Source organism: Sus scrofa, chromosome 18, assembly GCF_054392235.1.
Source record: "Sus scrofa isolate SSC_HxYL_T2T_F1_AM1 chromosome 18, Sscrofa_HxYL_maternal_Yorkshire_Landrace_v2.0, whole genome shotgun sequence".
NCBI classification, from domain to species: Eukaryota; Metazoa; Chordata; class Mammalia; order Artiodactyla; family Suidae; genus Sus; species Sus scrofa.
The window spans coordinates 26,764,178-26,789,409 of NC_139400.1; the positions used below are offsets into that span (position 1 = coordinate 26,764,178).

The 25,232-nt window shown below is 37.5% G+C and overlaps 1 long non-coding RNA gene across 20 annotated transcripts in view; it reads left to right on the forward strand.

Moving 5' to 3' along the window:
- The window catches only part of LOC106506781 (testis-specific gene 13 protein), a 539,004-nt gene that overhangs the window by 199,279 nt on the left and 314,493 nt on the right, over positions 1-25,232 (forward strand). For 14 of the 20 annotated variants that reach the window (XR_014833848.1, XR_014833854.1, XR_014833851.1 and 11 more), the window contains one exon: positions 20,329-20,441. The exons of 4 other annotated variants lie outside the window; for them this stretch is intronic. This is a non-coding gene — a long non-coding RNA (testis-specific gene 13 protein). Of the gene's footprint in view, positions 1-14,038; positions 14,417-14,639; positions 14,700-20,328; positions 20,442-25,232 lie in introns of those variants that run through there. 2 more of the 20 variants (XR_014833881.1, XR_014833875.1) reach the window with 2 other exon arrangements.

The following is a 25,232-nucleotide window of genomic DNA, read 5'->3' on the forward strand; positions in this document are numbered from 1 at the left end:
AGCCTGGGAACTTCCATATGCCATTGATGCTGCCCTAAAAAAAGCAAAAAAAAAAAAAAAAGTTATGTAATATTTGATACATACAAAAGGTTATATATACTTCTATAAATTAACAAAACATTCTTAATACATTGAAGCTGCTGTGTGAGGAGGAGCTTAACTCGTTTACTGCATTATTACAGCTGACTGGACATTTTTTGGTCAATAATTGTAGATCAACTATACCTCAATAAAACTTGAAAAAATGAAAAAATATTTCTAGAATGCCACCTCTGTGTGTCCTGTGCAGCATCTGGTGGGGGCGTAGGACCTTTGTGGGTCAGTCGGTTCAATGTTTGGGCAGAATAGCTGAACACAGACCAGAGGGGTGTGAGGACAAGCTGGAACTCGCCAGCATTGGTGTCTGTCCCCACATCTAACCAAGAAAGACTACGGCTGCCGCCTCCTCCATCTGAAGTAAATTCCTTTTTTGGACAACGCTGCCTAAAGCCATTTATAGCTGAGGGTTCTGGGAAATGTAGTTCCACCTACATCAAGTTGCTACTTGTACTTCATGTACTTGTTTGTTGTATTGCAAACAAGAGAGACATTCAGAATTATTTCTGCTTAGAAGACATCAGAAGAGTTAAGATCTCAGAGTAGTTTAAAAATAGAATATAATTGGATTATGTCATTGTTTTCTTTTCCATTAAACCATATGTTTATTTTCAAAGCCATAAGATAACTTAAAGGAGTAATGTAACTTACCTTCTTCTATTGCAAGAAAGTATGCTTTTAATTTGATAAGTTGAACCTTATCTTAAAATTTTTTTTTTCAAAAACATTATCCCTTATGGTGCCATCTAGTGATAAACAATTGACTTTCTGTTTGTTGAAGATCACTCTTACATTTTACTGTAATATACTACATTTTTTGTCAATGCCGGATCCTTTAACTCACTGCACCAGGCTGGGGATCAAACCCATACTCCACGGTGACCTGAGCCACTGTATTTGGATTCTTTGTTTGTTTGTTTGTTTTTGTTTTTGTCTTTTTGCCTTTTCTAGGGCCACTCCCATATACGCTCCCGTGGCATATGGAGGTTCCCAGACTAGGGGTCGAATTGGAGCTGTAGCCGCCAGCCTACACCAGAGCCACAGCAACGCGAGATCCGAGCTGTGTCTGCAACCTACACCACAGCTCACGGCAACACTGGATCCTTAACCCACTGAACAAGGCCAGGGCTCGAACCCGCAACCTCATGGTTCCTAGTCGGATTCGTTAACCACTGCGCCACAACGGGAACTCCCAAGAAAAGATTTTTTTTTTTATCCTCAGATTTTTTTCTACATCTATATCTTCGTATGTAATGAGTCACAGTTTGTCCACTTACTTGATACTATTTGGGGAGGAAAATGTTTTTGTTTTTGAAAAGAATAGCATTATTTTAGAAATGTGATGTAGTGGAATGAACATGGGCTTTAAAATTAGGCAGGTAAGGATTTGTCTTTTGGGCCTTATTTTGTTATGATCTGTGAGGCAGTGTTCTAAGAACTTTATATGAATCCTTTACTGAATCATTAAAGATTCATGAAAACCCAATGAGGCATTTCACAAATAAGGAAACCAAGCCTCACAGAACTGGTGAATGTTAGGATGCTTATCTCATTGCTTTTCTGTTATTTATGTGTTTGTTTCTCTAAAACAGAGTGACTCTTTGCAGGAAGGTCTTATTATTCGTTTGTGTTTTCCCAGAACCTAGTACAGATCCATATGTCTTCAGTTCAGCTGGTGAATATTTGACTTTACTTTCTTTTTTGCTTTCAATGAAAATACAATAGCCACAACAAGAAAAATAGAAAATTTAACTGTTTAGATGAAATATCAGTGTTTTCTCTAAGTGAAAAAATATATAATTATTAAAAAGTATTATACAGTGAGAAACCCTAGGTTCTTGTCTCTGCTTGGCCACTTTTAAATCTAATTCTAATCTCAATTATACAAGCACAGAATCGAAAGAGTCCAGCAGTTGTACAAGGCTTGTTGCAAAACTCGGCAGTCCGCCAGCTTTCGCTCCACCCCAGCCCCTGCTCTCCCGAGTTCAGCTCTGAGACTACTTGTTTTGTTATTTACCTCCAAATCTCTAAATAGCATATTGCATTTTTTCCAGTTTTTAATTTTTTAGTCTTTGGGATACCTTTGACTTCTTATGCTGGAAGCAGAGGATTTATCTTTCTTATGCACCTTCTTTCTATGTGTAGAACCCTCCTCTCTTCTCATTATAATTATAATTAAATTTTGAGTAATAATCAATGTTTATGTTATTCTATGAAAACATTATTCATAGCTAAAGCAAATAATCCATGGTTACTTTTTCCTTCCAAAACAGCTTTTTGTTTTCCCTAGTCTCTCTTTAGAGAAGACTTTGTTTGCTTAGATTTTATGTATTTGTCACTTATTCCTCCCTAAACTCATCCCAAGATGTCTAAATATAGTTAGGATATGTGGCCTTGACCGGATTGTTTAGCTCTTCTGCCAAAATATTTTGTCATTTATGGTATGAAAGGTTCAGATGACATGAAAACTAATGCTGCTTATATCTCTAAAACTTTATGGTTGCATGAAACAGACATCTGGATATTTTGTGCTGATCACATCTCAGTGGACAGCAGTCCCAGCCAGCATACAGCCTTCCTCTCTGACTTGGTGGCCTTTTCTCAGGTTAGCTGGAGTGTCTCTGCTGCCTCCCAGAGCGGCTGTGGGACTCAGGGTCTGGCTGGAGGTAGAGTCCCACTTGTGTGTGACTGAAGCTATTTGGCAAGAGCTGTGTCAGGTATGCATAATGAAGTGGCAATACCCTCAGTCCAGCCAGGAGATCAGAGATGAGTAAAATTTACTTGACAGGTAGAAGCACTGTTAAGTTTTACAGGGAATAGTGGAGAAATAGAGTGAACAAATAAAGCTGCCAAGGGTGAAATAAAGACTAAATGGTTTACAAGATAGGAGCAAACATTAATTAAAAGTTTTTTGTCTTTTTAGGGCCACACCCACAGCACATGGAGTTTCCCAGGCTAGGGGTCTGATCGAAGCTGTAGCCACAAGTCTGCGTCAGAGCCACAGCAATGCCAGATCCGAGCTGCATCTGCAACCTACACCACTGCTCACGGCAATCTCAGATCCTTAACCCACTGAGCAAGGCCAGGGATCGAACCTGAAACGTCATGGTTCCTAGTCAGATTCGTTAACCACTGAGCCATGACAGGAACACCTAATTAAAACTTTTTTGAAACGAAAGTAAAACAGAAAGAACTCTTGGCAGTAGCTTCTCGGAGATTGTTATAGGAAATAATGTTGAGACATAAGCATGCAGGATCTAAAGACTGCTAGCTTTGTAGATGCTTTGTTTACCTGAGTTGTAGACATGTGAGTAGTGTCTGAGATGTTATTTCAGGAGATGTTGTCATTACTCTATGTATGTGTAGAAGAAAAGCTAGAGGACAGAAGGAGTGTGCTATTTTTATGAGCGTTTGCTACGGAAGCTGTCATCCTAAACGGCCAGCACTAGGAGGCCACAGACTCGAAGATTCTGAAGGACTCATGTTCTTGCACCTTTCCTGTTGGAGTTGAAAAAGAAACCTAAGGTAAAAAACCCAGTTGAAATGCTGGAAAAAACTTCTTAACATTTAGGATCAGATAAACTAGATTTAAAATTAGTCATCCTTATTTTCATAATGCAGTAATAAATGAGTCAAAATATGCAATGCACTTCTTTAGTGCTTGTGACATTTATTTGTAAATAAAATAAGCAAAGTATGTATACTTTACATATACATTTTAAAAAATTTGTGTGTCTGGTTATAAGTTCTTGAACCTCTGGATCTAGGCCCTGACTACCTTAGGCTTGGATGATTTTAGTGGCTTCCTAATTGGTCATTTCCTCCAGTCCAGTCTATTTATTGAAAACTATAGTTTTACATCAGAAATAATTTTGGTCCTGTGTGTCCTTTGACTAGAAAACTTTGGTAGTGTCAAATAGTATTTCAAATCCAAGCCTATTTTGTCATTTTTTCATTCAACAGATATATATGAGTGTCTTTATACAGCAGGACAGACACTCAGGGCTTCTGTCCTCACAGGCTTTTATATTGCTGTGCATTTTCTCAGTATTCTGCACGGAGACTCTCTTAGAGCTAAAAAAACACACCCACTCACCCCTGAAGTTTTACCCTTGTACCTTTAAACATAATCAACCTCTCCATCATTTTATAATCCCTTTCTTTCAGAACTGTCTCTAGTTATTTAAATTCTCATCTCCCTCTATGACTCTGTGATCCCCCAGCCTTTGTGGTACTTCATTCCCACTATATTAGTTTCATTTCTTTGTAGTTTTCTATATTAAAATTAAAAAGTTAAAATATGTGTATGCTATTGATTGAGAATAAGGTTGTGTTTCTTAGTATTTCCTATTAGTGCTAAATATAATGTTCTAAAAAAGGAAAATATTTTCTTAATGATGGTAGCACATCCTATTGGCTGCTTTCCTCTGCAACCTTTCATCACTCTTCTTTTCTAACAGAACCTCAACTTTTTTCCTCAAGAAACCACTCTTGTCTGCATGTCCTTGTATTTTAGGAAAGGTGGGCTGGGGTCCCAGCTACCAGCTGTCATGAAGGTTCCATTCTTGCCAGTTGATTGGTTTGAATATGAGCATGTGATCCAGTTCAGGTCTCTGAAATGGAAGAAAAGCCTATGGGCTTTCAGAAAGGTTCTCCTCCCTGGAAAAAAAAGTTTGCGACGGACATTCTGTCCCCTGTGGGTTGAGCTGGAAGGGAGCTGGTCCAAGCACCAGTCCCTACGCTAAGGATGGAGGAACAGAAAACAGGTTGAACTTGTGCCCTGGCTGGCATGATTGAGCCATCCTTTTTTGGGGGATTTCTTGTTGTATGAAAATAGTGAAGCTTGGGGTTTTTCTTTTATTTGCAGACAAAAGCGTGTAGCTCATTCCTCCCCCTTTGATCTCAGCTTCAATTCTTCCGTCTCTCCCAGCTCCCTGTACATCCCTGACAGAGACTTGCCATCCCATGTTGTGATGGGTCATTTACTTGTCGGTGCCACCACTAACCACAAGCTCTGTGAGAGCAGAACTTTCTCTTGTTTACAGTTGTGTCCTTAGGAACTAGCCTGGTGCTGGTTGCTGATAAGTTTTTAGTACCTGTGTTTATTCACATTATCCTGAAAGTAGACACAAGGTTCCTGGGACAGGGACAGGTTGTTACTGAGCTCAGTCACCTAAGCCAAGAGACTCTGAGTTTGTAACTCTGGAATGTCTCCACAACCCCGGTTTCTTCATCCTTCTGAAATGTAAACACCTACCTCAGGGGAGATTAGTCTTTTACTATCTATGCAGTCATTTTTTTAAGTTTGAAGGCTGGTCGTTAAACCCAGGTCCCAGTAAATTTCCCAGAAAGCTTTGACTGTGCAGAAGTAAAAAATATTCACTTCCTGACAGTGATAGAATAGGTGCTCAATGAACTGTTAAATGGTGAACAAATTAAAGGAATAAATTAACCCAGGGATTTCAACTGGGGCAGGGATTGGGGGTTTTAATGATGGAATGGGGGGAAAGTATAGCAGATGCATCTGGGGGAATTTTTTTCTCAATTGTATGATTCTCACTGCCAGATTCTAACCTGCTCCTGTTACTGTCACATTCCTTAGGCATTTAGGGTTTGGGGGCCAAAAAGGACGTGAGAACCTGAAAATAGTCGACCCCTGCCCTGTTTGAATCCCCTCTGCATAGCCTTTCCTCTTAAAGTTTGTAATGGAACCATTTGTCTTGACATCTGATCCAAAGCTACTGTGTTGGTGTTTACATTCGTTTCAAATGATTCTTCTATTTTGTGTTTTTTTACATGAATTTGGTGGGATTTCTTAAAGGGTGTTTCTTTTTTTCAGAGAGGGTTTGAAGTAACTCTCCAGCAAAAATACATAAAATGAAAAAGCATGTAGGCAGAAAATCAGAACTAGGAAAAGGGTTAGAAACATGTTGATTGATTTAAAATCAGATTTGGTTCTTTTTTTAGGTATAATTGATATATATTATATTAATTTCAAGTATGCAGCATAATGATTTGATATTTGTATATATTGGGAAGAATTACCACAGTAAATCTATTTAACATCTGTTACCATACATATTTACAGATTTTTTTTTCTTGTGACAGAGTCTTTTAAGATTTATTCTCTTAGCAACTTAAAAAATTTTTTTTAAATTAAAGTGTAGTTGATTTACAGTGTAGTACCAATTTATGCTGTATGGAAAAGTGGTCCAGTCATATATGTGTGTATACACACACACATATGTGTATGTATATATATATATGTATATATATATGCATGTATGTGTATATATGTGTGTATACACACACGCACATACATTCTTTTTCTTATATTATCTTTCATCATGGGCTATCCCAAGAGATTGAATATAGTTTCCTGTGCTGAACAGTAGGACCTTATGGCTTATCCATTATAAATATAGTAGTTTGCATCTATTAACTAACCCCACATTTCCAGTGCATTCCATTTCCTCTCTCCTCCGCCTTGGCAACTTCAAGTCTGATCTCTGTATCTGTGAGTCTGTTTCTGTTTTGTAGATAGGTTCATTTGTGCTATAGTTTAGATTCTACATATAAGTGATATCATATGGTATTTGGCTTTCTCTTTCTTAGTGACTTCACTTAGTATGAGAATCTCTAGTTGCATTCATGTTGCTGCAAATGGCATTATTTTGTTCTTTTTTTATGGCTGAGCAGTATTCCATTGTATATATGTACCACATCTTCTTAATCCATTCATCTGTCCATGGACATTTAGGTTGTTTCTATGTCCTGGCTATTGTGAATAGTGTTGCAGTGAACATAGGTACATGTATCTTTTTGAATTATAGTTTGTCCATGTATCTTTTTGAATGAAAGTTTTGTCCAGATAGATGCCTAGGAGTGGGATTGTTGGATCATATGGTAGTTCTATATTTAGTTTTCTGAGGTAACTCCCTACTGTTTTCCATAGTGGTTGTACCAGTTTTCATTCCCACCAACAATGTAGGAGGGTTCCCTTTTCTCCACACCCTCTCCAGCATTTGTTATTTGTAGCCTTATTAGTGGTGATGATTCTGACCAGTGTGAGGTGGAATCTCACTGGAGTTTTGATTTGCATTTCTCTAATAACTAGCATTGTTTAGCATCTTTCCATGTGCTACTGGCCATCCACATGTCTTCTTTGGAGAAATGTCTCTTTAGGTCTAATGCGCACTTTTTGATTGTTTGTTTGTTTTTTTGTTGTTTCATTGTATGAGTTGTTCACATATTATGGAGATTAGGCCCTTGTTGGTTACATCTTTTGCACCTATTTTTTCCCGTTCTGTAGGTTGTCTTTTTTTTTTTTTTTTTTTTTTAAGTTTCCTTTGCTGTGCAAAAGTGTATAAGTTTGATTAGTTAGGTCTTTTTTGTTTATTTTTGTTTTTATTTCTATTGCCTTAGGCGACTGACCTAAGAAAACATTTGTACGGTTTATGTCAGAGAAGGTTTTGCCTATGCTGTCTTCTAGGAATTTTATAGCGTCATGTCTTAGCACCTTTCAAATATGCAACACAGTTTGAATAACTATAGTTGTCATGCTGTACATTACATCTGCGGGGCTTATTTACTTTATAACTGGGAGTTTGTGCCTTTTGCCCTCCCTCAGCCATTTTGTCCACCCTCCCCACCCCTCACCCCTGACAACCATCAGTGTCATCTCTGTATCTATGAGCTTGGTTTTTGTTTTCATTTTTTAAGATTCCTCGTGTAAGTGAGATCATGTGGTGTTTGTTTTTCTCTGTCTGACTTACCTTCACTTGGCATCATGCCGTCAAGGTCCATCCTTGTTGTTGGAGATGGCAAAATTTCATTTTCTTTCATGGCTGGGAATGCTGTTATCTTGTGTATATATACCACATTTTCTTTATCATTTATTCATCAGTGGACACTTAGGTTGTTTCCACATCTTGGCTGTTATAAATAACACTGCAGTGAACACAGGGATATGTTTATCTTTCTGGGTTAGTGTTTCTGTTTTCTTCGAATAAATACTCAGTGGCTCTGGTTTTTATTGTTACTTGCTAGAAAATGGCAAACATCAGTTAAGTTCATGGTTCTTAACCTTTTCATTTAAGTCACAGACCTCTTTGATGAAATCTGTGTATTCTCTTGAGAGGAATTGAACATACACAGTCTCAATTTTACTATAATTTCGGGTCCGTCTTTCCTCAGGGAACCTTTTGTTATCAGAGAAGAGGAACTATATCCATTTCTTGAAAAGAAAGAAAATGTTCTTAGTATTAAATTCTAAAAAACATTGTTTCTGTAATAAAATATTTCAAACATGGAAAAATAAATAGAAAATGAAAATAAATTATCAAATATTATCAGTTCCTAATATTTACTTGAGTTTTTTAAAAGATAAAACACCACAGGCAATATAGAAACTTCCTGTTTAGCATTTTTGGCCCCATTCTCCTTTCTTCCTCATTAGTTGAAACCACTACCACTATCTTGAATTTAGTGTTTAAAATTTCCACACGTGGTTTATACTCTTACTGTCTGTGTGTACAACTGTAGCAGTATATACCTAGGTAATATATGTGCACACACGTATACATGTCTAACACTATTTTATATAATTTCAAACTTTATATGAGTGTTTTATTGTCCGTAGGCTTTTGCAGCTTTTTTCACCTGACTTTTTTTCTTTACTGTGGTAAAAAAAAAAAATTACATAAGGTCTTCCTTCTTAACAACTTTTTAAGTGTTCGGTTCATTATCGTTGACTTTGAGTACAGCGTTGTTATACAGCAGAGGTCTAGAACTTTTTCCTCTTGCATGACTGAAACTCTATACCCACTGAACAGCAGCTCCCATTTCCCCCTCGCCCAGGTCGCTGGCAAACACTGTTCTACTTTCTGCTTCTCTGAGTTTGACTCCTTTAGCTGCTTTATTATATAAGTGGAATCATGCACTCTTTGGCCTTCCGTATCTGGCTTATTTCACTTAGCGTCCTGTCTTCGAGGTTCCTCCATGTCACATGTGGTAAGACCGCCTTCTTTTTATGGCCGAATAATAATCCATTTTATGTTTACACCCCATTTGCTTTATCCATTCACCTGTTGATGGACATTGAGGTTGTTTCCACTTGTTGGCTATTGTGAATAATGTTGCAGGGAACATGGGAGTGCAGATAAATCTATGAGATCTTAGTTTCGATTAAAAAAAAAAAACTCTACAGAGGTAGGATTCCTAGATCATTTATTTAGTAGTTGTATTTTTAATTTTTTAAGGAGCCACCATACTGTTTTTCATAGCAACTGTACTATTTTACATTCCTGCCAGCTGCATACAAGGATTCCAGTTTTTTATCCACATACTTGCCAATACTTATTATTTCTGTTTTTTAAAATAATGGGCGGTCCTAACAGGTGTGAGGTGATAGCTCATTGTGGCTCTGATTTACATTTCCCTCCTGATGAATAATGTTGGACACCTTTTCATATACCTCTTGGCTATTTGTGTATCTTCTTTGAGGGGAAGTCTATTTCAATAGGGGGCTGCTTGATTTTTGTTTGCTATTGGTTTTTGTATTGCTATTGCCCTTATATATTTTGGATATTAACCCCTTATCAGATATATGTTTGCAAATATTTTCTCTTATTCTCTGGATTGCCTTTCAGTCTGTGATTATTTCCTTGGCTGTGCAGAAGGTAATGTTGTTGTTGCTGTAACAAATGTTTTTATAACATTTATTCCTCGTTGGTATTTGCAGCTGTCCTTGATCCTTTTAAATATATGTAATATTTCATTATAAGACTATATCACTGTATGTTTATCCATTCTCCTCTTAATTCATGTTTGAATTATGTCCTTTTTCTGCTGTTATAAACACTGCTAACAAATATTCTTCCATATGCTTCCTTAGGTACAGGTGCCAGTTTCTGTAGTGCACATATTTTAGGAGTGGAATTGCTTGGCCATAGATAGGAGTTTCTTTACCTTTATTAAATATTGCCAACTTGCTCTCCAAAGTGCTTTATTTTAATCTGTTACATTTTAAAAATTACTGCATGATATTTTCTAAGTCTGATGTGATATCGTATTTTGTTGTACTATTAACTTAAATTGTTAAGTTTGGACATCTTCTGCTTATTTTCCAATCAGATTTCCTTTCCATTAATTAACTGTCTACAATTTTTTTTTCTTTTTTTTTTCAATTCAGTTTTTTTTCTGTTGACTTTTAGGAGTTTTTCATATGTTCTGTAAATTAACACTTTGTTGGTTATTAAACTATCTTTTCTTAGTCTGTGGCTTGATTTTTCATTTTGTTTAATGAATTTTTTGTTGTTTAGAATTAAAACAATTTTAACATAATATTTATCAGTCTTTATAATTTCTTCTTTTTGTATCTTATTTTTTAAAGCCTTCATGAGAGCAATAATATTTTTTCTAAAATTTTTCAAATTTTTTTCACATTTAAGTCATTAAATAGCCTGAGAATGTTTCTCTTTGGTGTGAATGATGGATTTAATTTTGTTTCCTTATAGAAGACCTATGTCTCAGCACCATCATTCAGTAGTCCATCCTTTACCCACTGATTTGCACTATCACCCACTATTACATGTCATATTTCCAAACACATATGTCTCTGTGTTCTGTTGTTTTCATTTGTCTGTACCGTTTTACTTTACCATGGTTTAATATAGGCAGGCTTAACATGCTGGAGGGCATGCTGCCTCTGTTCTTCTTCAAGTTCGTCAAGGGCGTTCTTGGCACTCTTTTGTTTTTTTGTCTTTTGTCTTTTTTAGGGCTGCACCCGTGGCACATGGAGGTTCCCAGGCTAGGGGTCTAATCGGAGCTTTATCCACTGGCCGACGCCACAGCCACAGCAACGCCAGATCCGAGCCATGTCTGCAACCTACACCACAGCTCACGACAATGCCAGATCCTTAACCCACTGAGTGAGGCCAGGGATCGAACCCGCAACCTCATCGTTCCTAGTCGGATTCGTTTCCACTGCGCCACGATGGGAACTCCCCCACTCTTTTTCTTAAGAAATTTAGGACCAATTTATTAAGGTCCATGAAAGACCCTGTAGAGAGTTTTATTAGATTCATTTGAAATCCGGTTCAATTTAAGCATATTTATTAGGTCTTTTATCCACAAACACGGTATATTTTTTTTCTTTTACTCAACTCTGTAATTTTCTCCATAAAGCTCCTAAAACTTTCTTGTTAGATTTATTACTAGAAATTTATTATTAGAAAGCTTATAGCTTTTAGTTGCCTCCTTCCTCCATCTCCATACGTAGTTACACAGTTTTTTTCTCATCACAAGAACTTTCAAGATCCATTCTCTTAGCTACTTTCAGATACACAATACGGTATTACGAACTCTAGTCACCATGCTGTGCATTATACCCTCATAACTTACTCTTTTTATACCTGGAAGTTACTACCTTTTGACCCCTTTCACCCATTTTGCCCATCCCTCACTCATACCTCAGGCAACCACCCATATGTTCTTTCTAACAGTGAACTCAGATTTTTTTTTTTTACGTTGCCATTTTAAATCGTAACTTTTCTTAATTAAATTACAAACTGGTGTTTTTCAACTTCTAGGAATTATACTAGCTTTTGTGTCTTGCCTTAGCTCTAGCATCATTGATGAACTTGCTTTTATATTGCTTTTAATGGCTTGCCTTCATAATTCTCTATATAAACAATTATCACTTAGACGTAAAAGACAATTTTTTCACTTTGTTTAAAATTTTATATCTCATTTTAAAATTTATTTTATTACATTAACTAGGACCTCTGCATTATTGAATAGAAGTGATGATTGTAGTCTTCTTGGTCTAATTTCCTGGCTTCTAAGGGAAATATTTAGTCATTAAGTGTGATTTTGTTACAAGTTTTTGATGAAGCAAAGGAAGTTCTTTTCTATTCTCGATATGCTAGAATTATTATGTTTAAGTCATGAAGGCGGGTAAAGAATTAACAGAACCATTCTCATTTTCTAAGGACAATTCTGACCTTGGATGAACTTTCTATTCTGTTCCTCTGAATCCTGATAAAAGTGAAAAGTCAACCATGTGACTTTTAGTGGTAAATGTATTTGGACTGGGAGGAGCTGTACATAAACTCTGAATTCTCATTTGGAAGCAATAGCTTTGAGCTTTCCTGGGAGTACTTTTTAGAGATGGGTACGAACTTCATGGGACCCTGGAAGCTGTGGCTGGGACCATTCTCTGAGGTACTGGTTTCTCTCTGGGACGTAAGGCTTCTAAGCCAGTGTGACTCTGCACCTACCCTATGATTCTCATTTTCTTGCACCTAAGCTGTCATCTGAATACCCGAGAGAACAGCTCCTGGTTGGCCATGGGGCTCCTGGGAGGACTCTTCCCATGAGGAGAAGCACCTGAAACTGCCCTGCTGGCATGCTGTGTTTTCTTCTTATGCCTTCTGAGAGGATGGCTGCTATATGTGGCCTTTGGTAATTGAGTAGCTCAGAAAGTGTAGCTGGAAGTCCCACATGGACAGTGCACGGTACATCTAAACAATATACAGAAATAAGTGTTTACTGATCTAAGTTTAGAACTCTCACTTATATCAGTTTTTAGTTTTCACCTATTAGAAAAATCATATTTGCACTGACTATAATGTTATAAATTTGAACTTATAAAATATATACAACATGCCATTTTAATATTTTATGTGTTAGATTTAGTATATGTTTGCCAACTCAAAAATGGTTCTGCTACTAAAAAAAAATTTGATAACTAATGCTTTAGACCTGTAAAGTCCAATGCCTAGGCATTTGCTCTTCTATTATGGCTATTAAAGTGAAAAACATACTTTAACATTCAGTTTCTTGGTTGCACTAGCCTCACTTCAAGTGCTTGGTAACCACCGGTGGCTAGTGGCTACCGTACTGGACAGTATAGATATAAAACATTTTTAGCATCACAGAAGGTTCTGTTAGACAGACTTTCTAGGTTTTATTTTTAATTGATCCAGATTATCTGAAAGCTTTGTAATTTTACTGTGTATGTTATATGCTTTAAAAAACTGTCAGATGAAGCAGTCAATACATCTATCAGGGACAGTATTAACGACCCCAGTGTATATTATATAATGACCTGCTTGAGAAAAGTTCTCAGATTTGCATAGCAGGACACACACATTCTATTTCTCCTGAGAGTTTCCACTGCATCATGGCTAGTGTGAATTGTGTAGTAGATTGGTTTTCTCTTTTTGCTTTGTCAGCCAGAAGGTGTAAGGCCAAATTTATGGCCTACATAATTGCATGCTTTTTTTTTTCTTGTTTGAATTTTTATATTTATAAAATATAATTGTACTTGTATTGTCTGAATTTTTATAGCTTGTATCAAAGGCTTTGGGAAAAGAGAGTAGAGTATAAAGAATAGCAACAAATAAGGTCCTTCAAGATTTCACTTGTTACTTTTGTCCTTTATTTCTTTGTTCACTTATTAGGAGCCACTTACTACTGAACATCAGTGGTAAAAAGAAGCAAAGGAACTAAAAACAGTTCTTGGCTGATTAAGATTTTAACACACGTACAGATAATCTGGATTGCTTTACAAGTGAAGTGACTAAGAATGTGTTCCTGTTGTAAACCCAGTTTAATTCACTTTTCTGAAATGTTTTTATTTTTCAAAATAATGTTTGAAGAACTGTCTTACCTAAAATACTTTGTAAATATTTCGGACTTTTTAGTGTTGCTAGGGAGGTTCAACCAAGCACCTATTTGAGTACTCAAACCGATTAACCAGGTTTAAACAGAGAATAGAGTGCTGATTAATTTCTTTGTGGAGTCCTTTGTATCTTTTGGATGAACTAACTCTGGGCATTTATGCCTTCTCAGTGTACTTTTCTCTTTTTTAAAATTTGACTCTGGAACTTACAAGCAGGTCAACATTAGATATATCTTTACATTTTTCATTTTGCAGCTTCCTTCGCTTCTGAAAACCCTTAAGGAAACACATTTCAGGCCAAAAGATAAAGTAACTTCGTAACGAAAAATAAAACCAACTTTGCCTAAAAGTTGAAGGATTAAATATTCCCATCTGTCATTTTTGAGAGATTTGGGCAATGTATTTGATCTCACGTTTTCTAGTTGCTTAAGTGAGAAAAAGAAACACAGAATTACATAGTTTCATGCACTGACAACCGGAAGTATATAAACATCTGCAGAAACCAAACATTTCCTGGAACTAAACTCAAGCAGAAATGTATCACGTGAATCTTTGTTTAAAGAACCTTGTGAAAAATATCTTCAACCACAGTTATGTAAAAGACCCAGGAGTGCAGCTCGGAGGACTGAGGAGGTGCGTGGCTGCGGGTGGGGCGGGGGCAGGGGCTCAGGGAGCCAGGATCCCGCACCGCTGTGGTGGGGAAACTCTGCTAAGGAAGGGGCTTAGGACCTTTCAGTTGTTTTTTCTCTAAATGTTAGGTGTTATCAGTGTGATTTTTGTATCGGTGCGGATTTTATTTTGTTGCCTTCTCAAGTTCTCTGACAAATACCTTCAGCAGAGATATTTCATTTTGTAGATTAAAGTGAAGCTTTGAAGCTTTGAAGGATGCAAACAACATTTTTCGTGGAATTCCAAGGTATTTTTGCCCAATCAGAAGTCTAGTTCACTTGCCGTGTGAAGGCAACAGTGGAATCTTCCCCCTGCCCAAGGAGCTTCTGCTCAATATAAGTTTTCATAACGGGAGTGATTTAAGACTTCACAACTTATGTGACACGGAAGAAACAACTTTTGCCTAAAATACATAAGGGCCAAATATAACAAAATATTTGTCTTTTCCATAAAAATCTTTAATATGATCGTCATATTGTAGTTTCTTTAAAGAATGCTTGTATTCCTTGGACCTACTAGGGTGAATTAAATGAAAAAAATTTAAAACACTTAAGCCTGTCCTCTGGCTATAAATTGACCTTTACATGTTTACCAGAGACACCAATTTTTTAAATAGGTGTTAATGACTAGCCGCTCATTTTGGTAAAACTGCCTAAACGTTTCTTAAGATTGAGTCATACCTGGAGTTCCCGTGGCGCAGTGGTTAACGAATCCGACTAGGAACCATGAGGTTGCGGGTTCGGTCCCTGCCCTTGCTTAGTGGGTTAACGATCCGGCGTTGCCATGAGCTGTGGTGTAGGTTGCAGACGCTGCTCGGATCCCGCGTTGCTGTGGCTCTGGCGTAGGCTGGTGGCTACAGCTCCGATTCGACCCCTAGCCTGGGAACCCCCATATGCCGCAGGAGCGGCCCAAGAAATAGCCAAAAAAAAAAGATTGAGTCATACCTCGGCAGTATGTAAGAAGATGTGGTGCTGGGATTTAGGAAGGCGCCTTGGCAGGGGTGGGGGGAGGTTGAACTTTGGTGACGTATACCTATCCTACAAGGCTGTTGTGAGAATTACACACGATAATGTGGATAAAATGCCTGGAACAGAGTAAGTACTTAATAAATGTTAGTTCTTCATCCTTTCATGTTACTGATGATGGCCAAACACACAGTTCTTCCAGAACTTTTATATTAGGTCATATAAATATACATTTTTAAGCATTTGGCGATCTATCCTGATTTTAGCAGTGTTATTTTATATTGATACTTAAGAAAAGCCCCAATAACATATGTTGAAAGTGTATAGTTTCTCATTAAGTTATAGGTTGATGATAATTCAAAAAATAATGCAAAGGGTTTTGAATTTCCTAGTGGAATGAGTCAAGGTTAAACGGTGTTCGAGAGTAGAATAATTGTATCAGAATTCAACTTGCCCCAGTTTTATTTGTGAAATTTAATTTATCCCATAAAGATACTAAATTGATAAAGTATTCTCGTATTAGTAGAGTCCACTAAGAACAAAGTGGAGGCATGGAGTCTGGACATTAGAAATGAAGGGTGTGCAGGCTGGTACAGCTTGTAGGAGTCATGGAACTTGGAAGACAAGTTGAAAAGGACCCTGGAAACATTTGGCTGTAGGCTGAGAAATGCCTTTGAGAGAGTTAAAGCCGTAATAAATATACCCAAGATGTTTAAAGAAGAACCTTGTAAAAAGAAAGCAGCCACACTAGACTCTCAGCTGCTGTTCTTTCTGCCATCCAGTTTAAGCCTCTGCATGGTTTACAAGGTCTCCCTGTAGACAGTGGAGCAAATAATGTAACAGTGAGAGCTCCAGAGCAACTGTCAGGATGATTGTCACAGGTAAAGCATTAATAAGTAAGCATATACCTCCCCAAAGGAGAAAGAGGCTGGGTAGTGGCAGTGAGAGTTGGGGGGGGGGGTTGGTGTTGATAATTGAGACCCAGATGTCAAATTTTAAAATGTCCTACTTACCTTTTAAAGTTATTAACATGCATATAATATAGGAAAACTAACATTTTGGGAAATTTGGCATCAATGATGAGACTGTATTAAGACTTTGTATGCAAGTTATTGTGCAAAATTTAGTTGTAACTGCATGGTCCGTGCTCTCCAAGAGCTTACTGTTCAGAACAATTGGTGGGTTTGGAGATTTAGTTAAATTGCTTACCTGTGATATTGTTTTCCATTACTTTTTATTCAGTAAATATATGTTGGAGACTTGTTATGTGCCAGGCATTTTCTTGCCACCAGAGGGATACAGTGTTGAACAAAACAAAACAAAACCTTCCCTTAAGCTTAAATTTTATAGGAGGAAGAGAAAAAAAGACAAATGACTTTTACTCTCAGCGAGAAGGGAAACAGTGGGTTTTGAGCAGAGGAGCGGCATGATTTGATTTTGTTTTATCAGTATGACTCTGGCCTTCAGTTTTGAAAATAGTGTGAGGTGAGGCAAGGAAGAATCAGCTGGGAGGCTATTGCCCTAAAATCCACACGGTGATGATGGAGGCTCAGATGGCAGGAGTGGTGGTGGAAGTAGGCAGAATTATGATGTTTTTAAGATAGAGCCAACTGGATTTGCTGATGGATTAGCTATGGGGTATGAAGGAAAAAGAACAGTCAGAGATGACTTGGAGAGTTAAATCATCATTTATGAATACGGGGAATCCTATAGGAACATCAGTCTTTTTTTTTTTAAGTTTTATTGTAGTTGATTTACAATGTTGTGATAATTTCTGCTGTATAACAGAGCGATTTAGCTCTACATGTACACATTCATTCTTTCCCAGATTCTTTACCCATATAGATCATCACAGAACATTGGGCAGAGTTCCCTGTGCTACATAGCAGGTCCCCACTGGAGGAGCATCAGTCTTAGTGGGGAAGGTCAGGAGGTTGGCATGGGGTGATGTTGAGTGTGAAACATCTATTAAACATCCAGGGGGAGATGTAAATCTGAAAATATGACCCTTGAGTTCAGAGATGAGGTTTAGTCTCTTGTAGGTGGTTTATGAAATGATGAGACCCATTGAAAAAAAGTCTGAGGAGTATCCACTGTGGTTCAGTGGTAACGAACCTGACTAGTAACCATGAGGACATGGGTTCGATTCCTGACCTTACTCAGTGGGTTAAGGATCCAGAGTTGCTGTAGCTGTGGTGTAGGCCAGCAGCTGCAGCTCTGGTTTGACCTCTAGCCTGGGAACTTCCATATGCTGCAGGTGCAGCCCTAAAAAAAAAAAAAAAGAAAGAAGTTTGAGAGCTGAGAGCCCTGAGTCACTCTAACATTAGAAGCGCCTGAGATAATGAGAAAAAAAGGAATGGAGAGTGAAGGAGGAGATTCAGCAATGTGGTGTCCTGGAAACCAAGAAAGGAAGTGTTCATTTTATTATTTATTTATGTATTTATTTTTGTCTTTTTAGGACCGCACCCATGGCATATGGAAGTTCCCAGGCTAGGGGTCGAATCAGACCTGCAGCTGCTGGCTTACACCACAGCCATAGCAATGCCAGACTGAACTGTGTCTGCGACCTATACCACAGCTCACGGCAACGCGGGATCCTTAACCCACTGAGGAAGGCCAGGGATCAAACCCACATCCTTGTGGATACTAGTCGGGTTTGTTACTGCTGAGCTATGACAACAACTCCCAGCAAGTGTTTAAAGAAAGAAGGGATCCTCTCTGGGGATAGCCGTCGTATCTGCCTCAAAGGGTGGCTGCGATGAACTTTTTAAATGGATGAGAGAATTCATTAAAGTGTCTGCTTCAGTACCTGGCTACTGGGTCATTGAAGGTGGAAGTCATTGGTGACCTAACAAGAGCAGTTTCAAAAGTCTGGTTGGAGTGGCTTCAAATGAGGATGAGAGGAAAGAATTGGAGACAGCAGATAGAATCAACTCTTCTGAATATTCCTTTGACATTGCATTAGAGAAATGGGGAGGTAATTCATGGGAATGTGGGGTCAAGAGAAAGGGGTGTGTGTGTGTATGTGTCTGTTTGTCTCTCTTTTTCTTTTAGGTTGGGAGAAAGTACAGTCTTTATATTGTTGATGAGAATAATCCCGTAGCAGGGGAGATTGATGATGAAGTTTAGATTTATGATAATGAGTTGCTTCAGTCATCAATAACAGGCTAACGGAAACAACTAGGTTGTCCTATGTCCCTTAACCCTCTCCTTCAGATTCTTTCATTCATTTATTCATTTATCAAGTGTTTACTGAAGGCTCACAAGATGCCCAAGATCAAGCCAGAGGCTGAGTAAAGAATGGTGATTAAGGGGTGAAACAAACAGGAGCAATCTCTACACCACTTTCTGGTGGAGATAGGCTTTCTAAAAACACACAAATAAATAAAAACAGATTTCAATGGATGCTTCATAGAAAAAGTTGGAGTACTTTTGAGAGAGAGAGAAAGCCTTGGCATCATTTAGATTGGGGGGCATTAGAAGACTTCTTGGATGGGAAAGATGATCATGACCGATAAGAAATGCATTGAAGCACAAGGAAGAGAGCTTGCAAAGGCCAGGAGCAGGGGAGAACTTGATGCTTTGGGGGATTGGAGAGGTGGCCTGAGACCAGGTCATGCAAAACTTTGGTTTTAAAGTTTTGGTTTATATCCTTATAGTAATGGGAAGCTGTGGAAAAGTTTTTAGGTGGAAGTGACAGGATGTATTTGCATTGGAAAAAAAAAATCTACCTGTATTACATTGTGTGATGGTGAATGGATTGGAGGGGGCAAAAGTGGAAGAAAAGAACACAAATTTAGGCACAAAGATAGCATCTGTTGGACTTCCTATTGTGGCTCAGTGGGTTAAGAACCTGCCATAGTGTCCATTAAGATGTGGGTTTGATTCCTGACCTTGCTCAGTGGATTAAGGATCCAGCATTGCTGCAGGCTGTGGCATTGTTTGCAGATACGGCTTGGATCCCGCATCGCCTTGCTGTGGTGTAGGCTGGCAGCTGCAGCTCTGAATCGACCCCTAGCCTGGGGGCTTCCATATGCCATAGGTGCATTTGTGAAAAAAATAAAATAAAATAAAATAAAATAAAAAAAGGTTGTATCTGTAAAGTAGTTAGACTGAAATACTTACAACTTTGCTGTTAAAAAAAAAAAAGAATTGAGAATATCCTCTAGTTAGTAAAATTTGCTTTGAGCTTACCAGGTTTCTCAGCATCTGCCGAGAAAGAGTTTTCTTATTAAAGGTAATATCAATACAGAAGAGCCACATGAAGATGTCAGTGGTTTCAGAGTATTTGACATAAAATGAAACTTTCAAAAAGATTGTTAACTTAGTGAAAAATTTTCAAACTTTTTTTCCCAGAGAAAATATCAGGGACACAATAATAGAGGCAGACTCTTTAAGAAAATGGATTAAAGTACATGAATATACACCAAGAGTAATTAATCTACTTATGATATTATAGGTGTTCATATAATACAAAGAAAAATTTTTTGCTCTAATATAGTGAATGTGTGTTTTCCTATTTTAGAATAAAATATAATAAAAACAGTTTGTTGATTAATAAATAAATACTTAGAAAGTTTCCCTTTTCACTTTCGAAAGTATCTTGGTTTGTAGGATAAATTGTATGATTAGAGATAGAGGATATTTTATTGTGCTAATTTAGGCTTCCTCCCAAAGAGATTTCTTAAAACAGAAGGGCAGTTGTAATACCAAGTATTGCTGTATCAGATCACCCACAACTCCAGGGCCATGAATTAACTTGTCATGAGCCCTCACTTAAAAAAAAAAGAAAGAAAGAAAAGAAGAAATAGAAGTTATTCCCTATCTAGACAGTCTACACCTGAGAGTTCTATCTTGGTTATAACTCCAGTTTTTTTTTTCCTCATACTGGCATTTTATTTGGCTTTTCAGGGTGAGAAGAATTTAGGATATTTTACCATCTGGAGTTTCTCTGCCTCACTGGTGATTTAAACTCAAACCTGCCAGTTTATGCAAGATGATAGAAAGTACCCTGTAACATCTGAGTAAGTAGATGCTGCTGTGCGTTTTGTTTTACTGCTTTTTTAAAAAAGGAGAATTTTAAAACTTTGAAGTTTTAAAATATCAGGCAGTTTAATTGGGGTTCTTTAAATTTTGTTGCTGAATAATGATGGCAGTTACTGTAATTCCAGTAAGTGATTATTTAAAATAGTGGGATTCTAGAAGAAATAAATCCCTTGATGATAAAAAAGTTAATGAAAACATTTTCTTTTAAAATTTTTTATTATAGTTTACTTGCATTGTTCTGTCAATTTCTGCTGTACAGCAACGTGACCCAGTTATACATATATATACATTTTTTCCCTCATATTATCCTCCATCATGTTCCATCACAAGTGATTGGATATAGTTCCCTGTGCTGTACAGCAGAATCTCATTGCTTATCTACTCCAGATGCTATAGTTTGCATCTGCTAACCCCACATTCCCAGTCCATCCCACTCCCTCCTCCTCCCCCTCCCCCATGGCAACCACAGGTCTGTTCTCCAAGCCCATGAGTTTGTTTCTTTTCTGTAGAAAGGTTCATTTGTGTTATATATTAGATTCCAGATGTAAGTGATATCATATGGTATCTTTCTGGTTTACTTCACTTAGTATGAGAGTCTCTAGTTCCATCCATGTTGCTGCAAATGGCATTATTTTGTTCTTTTTATGGCCAAGTAGTATTCCATTGTGTATATATTCCACATCTTCTTAATCCATTCATCTGTCCCTGGACGTTTAGGTTGTTTCCACGTCTTGGCTATTGTGAGTAGTGCTGCAGTGGATCTAGGGGTGCATGTGTTTCAAGGAAAGTTTTGCCTGGATATATGCCCAGGAGTGGGATTGCTGGACCATAGGGTAGTTGTATATGTAGTTTTCTGAGGTACCTCCTTACTGTTTTCCATAGTGGTTGTACCAGTTTACATTCCCACCAATGGTGTAGGAGGGTTCTCTTTTCTCCACACCCTCTCCAGCATTTGTTATTTGTTGATTTATTAGTGATGGCCATTCTGACTGGTGTGAGGTTTTACCCCATTGTAGTTTTTATTTGTATTTCTCTAATAATTACTGATGTTGAGCATTTTATGAAAATGTTTCCACACACAATACTTGAGCTTTCAAGGAACATATCGAGGAGCTAAATTTATTTATGAAAGATTTAAGGGTACTCTCCTTAGTTCTTTATTTCATTTTTATATTATGAATCCAAAAATATTGGTAAGACAACTGTTATGAATTTTTTAAATGAAACTATATATAAAAATTGTGTATTAAAATACACAATGTATTTTGGTTAACTTGAAATAAATACTGGTTTGTTTCATGGAAATAGAAATTTTAAAGTTCTTCCTATTTGAAAATAGTGATTTTTCCCCCCCTGCTGATATAGATAAGATCACAAAATCTCTCTGGATTTAACTTTGTTTCTTTTAATTGTTGTTTCCCCAATACAATTTTTTTTTTCCTACTGTGCAGTATGGTGACCCAGTTACACATGGATGTATACATTCTTTTTTCTCCCTGTCATGAGTGACTAGACATAGTTCTCAGTGCTACACAGCAGGATCTAATTGCTAATCCATTCCAAAAGCAATAGTTTGCATCCATTAACCCCAAGCTTCCAATCCACCCACTCCCTCCCCCTCCCCGTAGGCAACCACAAGTCTATTCTCCAAGTCCATGATTTTCTTTTCTGTGGAAAGGTTCATTTGTGTCGTATATTAGATTCCAGATATAAGTGATAACATATGGTATTTGTCCTTCTCTTTCTGACTTACTTCACTCAGCTTGAGTCTCTAGTTACATCCATGTTGCTGCAAATGGCATTATTTTGTTCGTTTTTATGGCTGAGTAGTATTCCATTGTGTATATATACCACATCTTCCTAATCTAGTCATCTGTCGATGGACATTTATGTTGTTTCCATGTCTTGGTTATTGTGAATAGTGCTGCAGTGAACATGCGGGTGCATGTGTCTGTTTTAAGGAAAGTTTTGTCCAGATATATGCCCAAGAGTGGGATTGCTGGGTCATATGGTAGTTCTATGTAGTTTTCTAAGGTACCTCCATACTGTTTTTCATAGTGGTTGTACCAGCTTACATTCCCACCAACAGTGCAGGAGGGTTCCCTTTTCTCCATACCCTCTCCAACATTTGTTATTTGTGGACTTATTAATGAAGGCCATTCTGACTGGTGTGAGGTGGTATCTCATGATAGTTTTGATTTGCATTTCTCTAATCAGGGACGTTGAGCATTTTTTCATGTGCTTGTTGGCCATCTGTATATTTTCAAAAAGAAAACTATCGGCCAATATCTTTGATAAATATAGACGCAAAAATTCTCAACAAAATTTTAGCCAACCGAATCCAGCAACATAGCACAAAGATTGTACACCACGACCAGATGGGATTCATCCCAGGTTCACAGGGATGGTTCAACATACGCAAATCAATCAACGTCATACACCACACTAACAACAGAAAAGTCAAAAACCACACGATCATCTCAATAGATGCAGAGAAAGCATTTGACCAAGTCCAACATCCATTCATGATCAAAACTCTTAACAAAGTGGGTATAGAGGGAACAATTCCTTAACATGATCAAAGCCATTTACGACAAACCCACGGCAAATATAATACTCAACAGAGAAAAGCTGAAAGCTTTCCCACTAAAATCTGGAACAAGACAAGAATGCCCACTCTCACCACTGTTATTCAGCAAACATAGTATTGGAAGTCCTAACTTTGTTTCTTAATTAAAGAGACTAAGAAAGACATTCATTTTTTTCTAATCAAAATTGTTAAATAAAACTTCTGAGTTGAGCCAGTTATTTTGATATGAATTGTTGTTCACAATGAAAGCTCCTAGTTTTCTTGTTATAGCCATGGAATCTGTTTTGACAAAACTAGGAAACTATGAGGTTGTACCAGGGCCTTGTTTTGGAATGCCAAGGTAAAAAAAAATGACCAAATATGCAAGAAGCCCCCCCCCCCATTATAATGGGATTACTTAATTTTAGTCTTTATCTGTGCTGTCCAACATAGAAGCCAGTGGCCACATGTGGCTTTTGACATTTGAAGTATGGCTGGTCCCAGTTGAGATGTGCTGTGCATTAAATACACACATTTCAGTGGCTTAGTATGAAAAAAAGACTGCAAATATTTTATTAGTAATTTTTGTATGAACCACATGTTGAAATGATACTATTTTCAATAAACTGGGTGAAACAAAACATCATTAAAATTAATTTCACTTTTTGAATGTGGCTTCTAGACAGTTATAAATTACCTACAGCTTACGTATTTCCAGTGGGCAGAACTAGAAATGTGTATCATCATATATGATCAACATGCTTAGTCATCCATCCATTACTCAAAACCCTGTGGACTTTGGACCTTCTGGGCTGTGTAAGGATCAATAAACATAAATCCGTGTTGCTTTAAGAATATGATTCTTTGATTCATCACATATTTTCTGAATACCTACCACGTGCCAGACGTCGTCTAGGCACTGGTGTTACAGTAGTGAACAAAATAAACAAAACTTCCTGCCTTAATGGAGTTAACATTCTTTTAGTGAAACACAGACTAAAAACATAAATAAGTAAAATAATCTATTTGAAGGCAATAAGCACTTTGGAGAAAATGTAAGGGAGGGGTTCATTTGTAAATCGGGTGTTCAGGGAAGAACTCACTGAATAGGTGCTCTTTGAGCAAAGACTTGCAGAAATTGAGAGAAAAGTCCTGTAGATATTTGGGGAAGAGTGTTCTAGGCAGAGTGAGTAGCAGATGTAAAGCTCTTGAGGCAGGAGTGTGCCTGGCTTGTTTGAACAATAGGAGGCTAGGTGATTGATGGGAGTGGAGTGAGTGATGAGGAGAGAAGGAGATGGAAGGTAATGAATGGTTACATCAGGTGAGCAGTGGTTAATGTCTCTCCAGACACGGAGGTAACTCCTTGAGAACTGGGCCAGAAAATAGAAATAATGAATTTCAAAAACTAAGCAAAGAAATCAGAGTCTATAATTCATAGGGGAACACAGATTTTACAGTGTAAGTTCACACAACTTCATAAAAGAACCCTTAAATTAAACCTTAGAAAACTGAGGTCTGTCAACTGATGCCCGGATGAATAAAATGCGTCCATGTAATGGAATACTATTTGGCAGTAAAAATGAAAGAAGTACTGATACACTTATTCATGGGTGAATCTTTTTTTCTTTTTTCCACTTTTTTGGCCACCCTGTGGCATATAGAGTTCCCAGCCAGGGGTCAGATCCAAACCACAGTTGTGACCTATGCCAAAGCTGTGGCAATGCTGGATCCTTTAACCTCTGGGCCAGGGATAGAACCCGAATCCTCAGTGCTGCAGAGATGCTGCTGATCCCGTGGCACCGCAGCGGGAACTCCAATGTGAGTGAATCTTGAAAACATGCTAAGTGAAAGAAGATAATCACAAAAAGGTCACATATCGTAGGAGTCCATTTGTATGAGATGCCAAGAATACACAAATCCATTCATAGTAGCATCCAGAAGACCAAAATACTTTGGAATAAATTTAATAAGGGAAGTGTAAGTCCTATATACTGCAAACTACAAAATTTTGAGAGAAATAAAAATATATCTAGTGGGGATATACAACATGTTTATAGGTTGGAATATTCAATATTGTTAATGCGGCAGTTTTCTCCAAATTGATTTGTAGTTTCAACAAAGTCATTGCCAAAGTTTTAGATGGGATTTTGGTAGAACAGTACTTACAAACATTGGCAAACAGATCTCAAGTTTGGGAAAA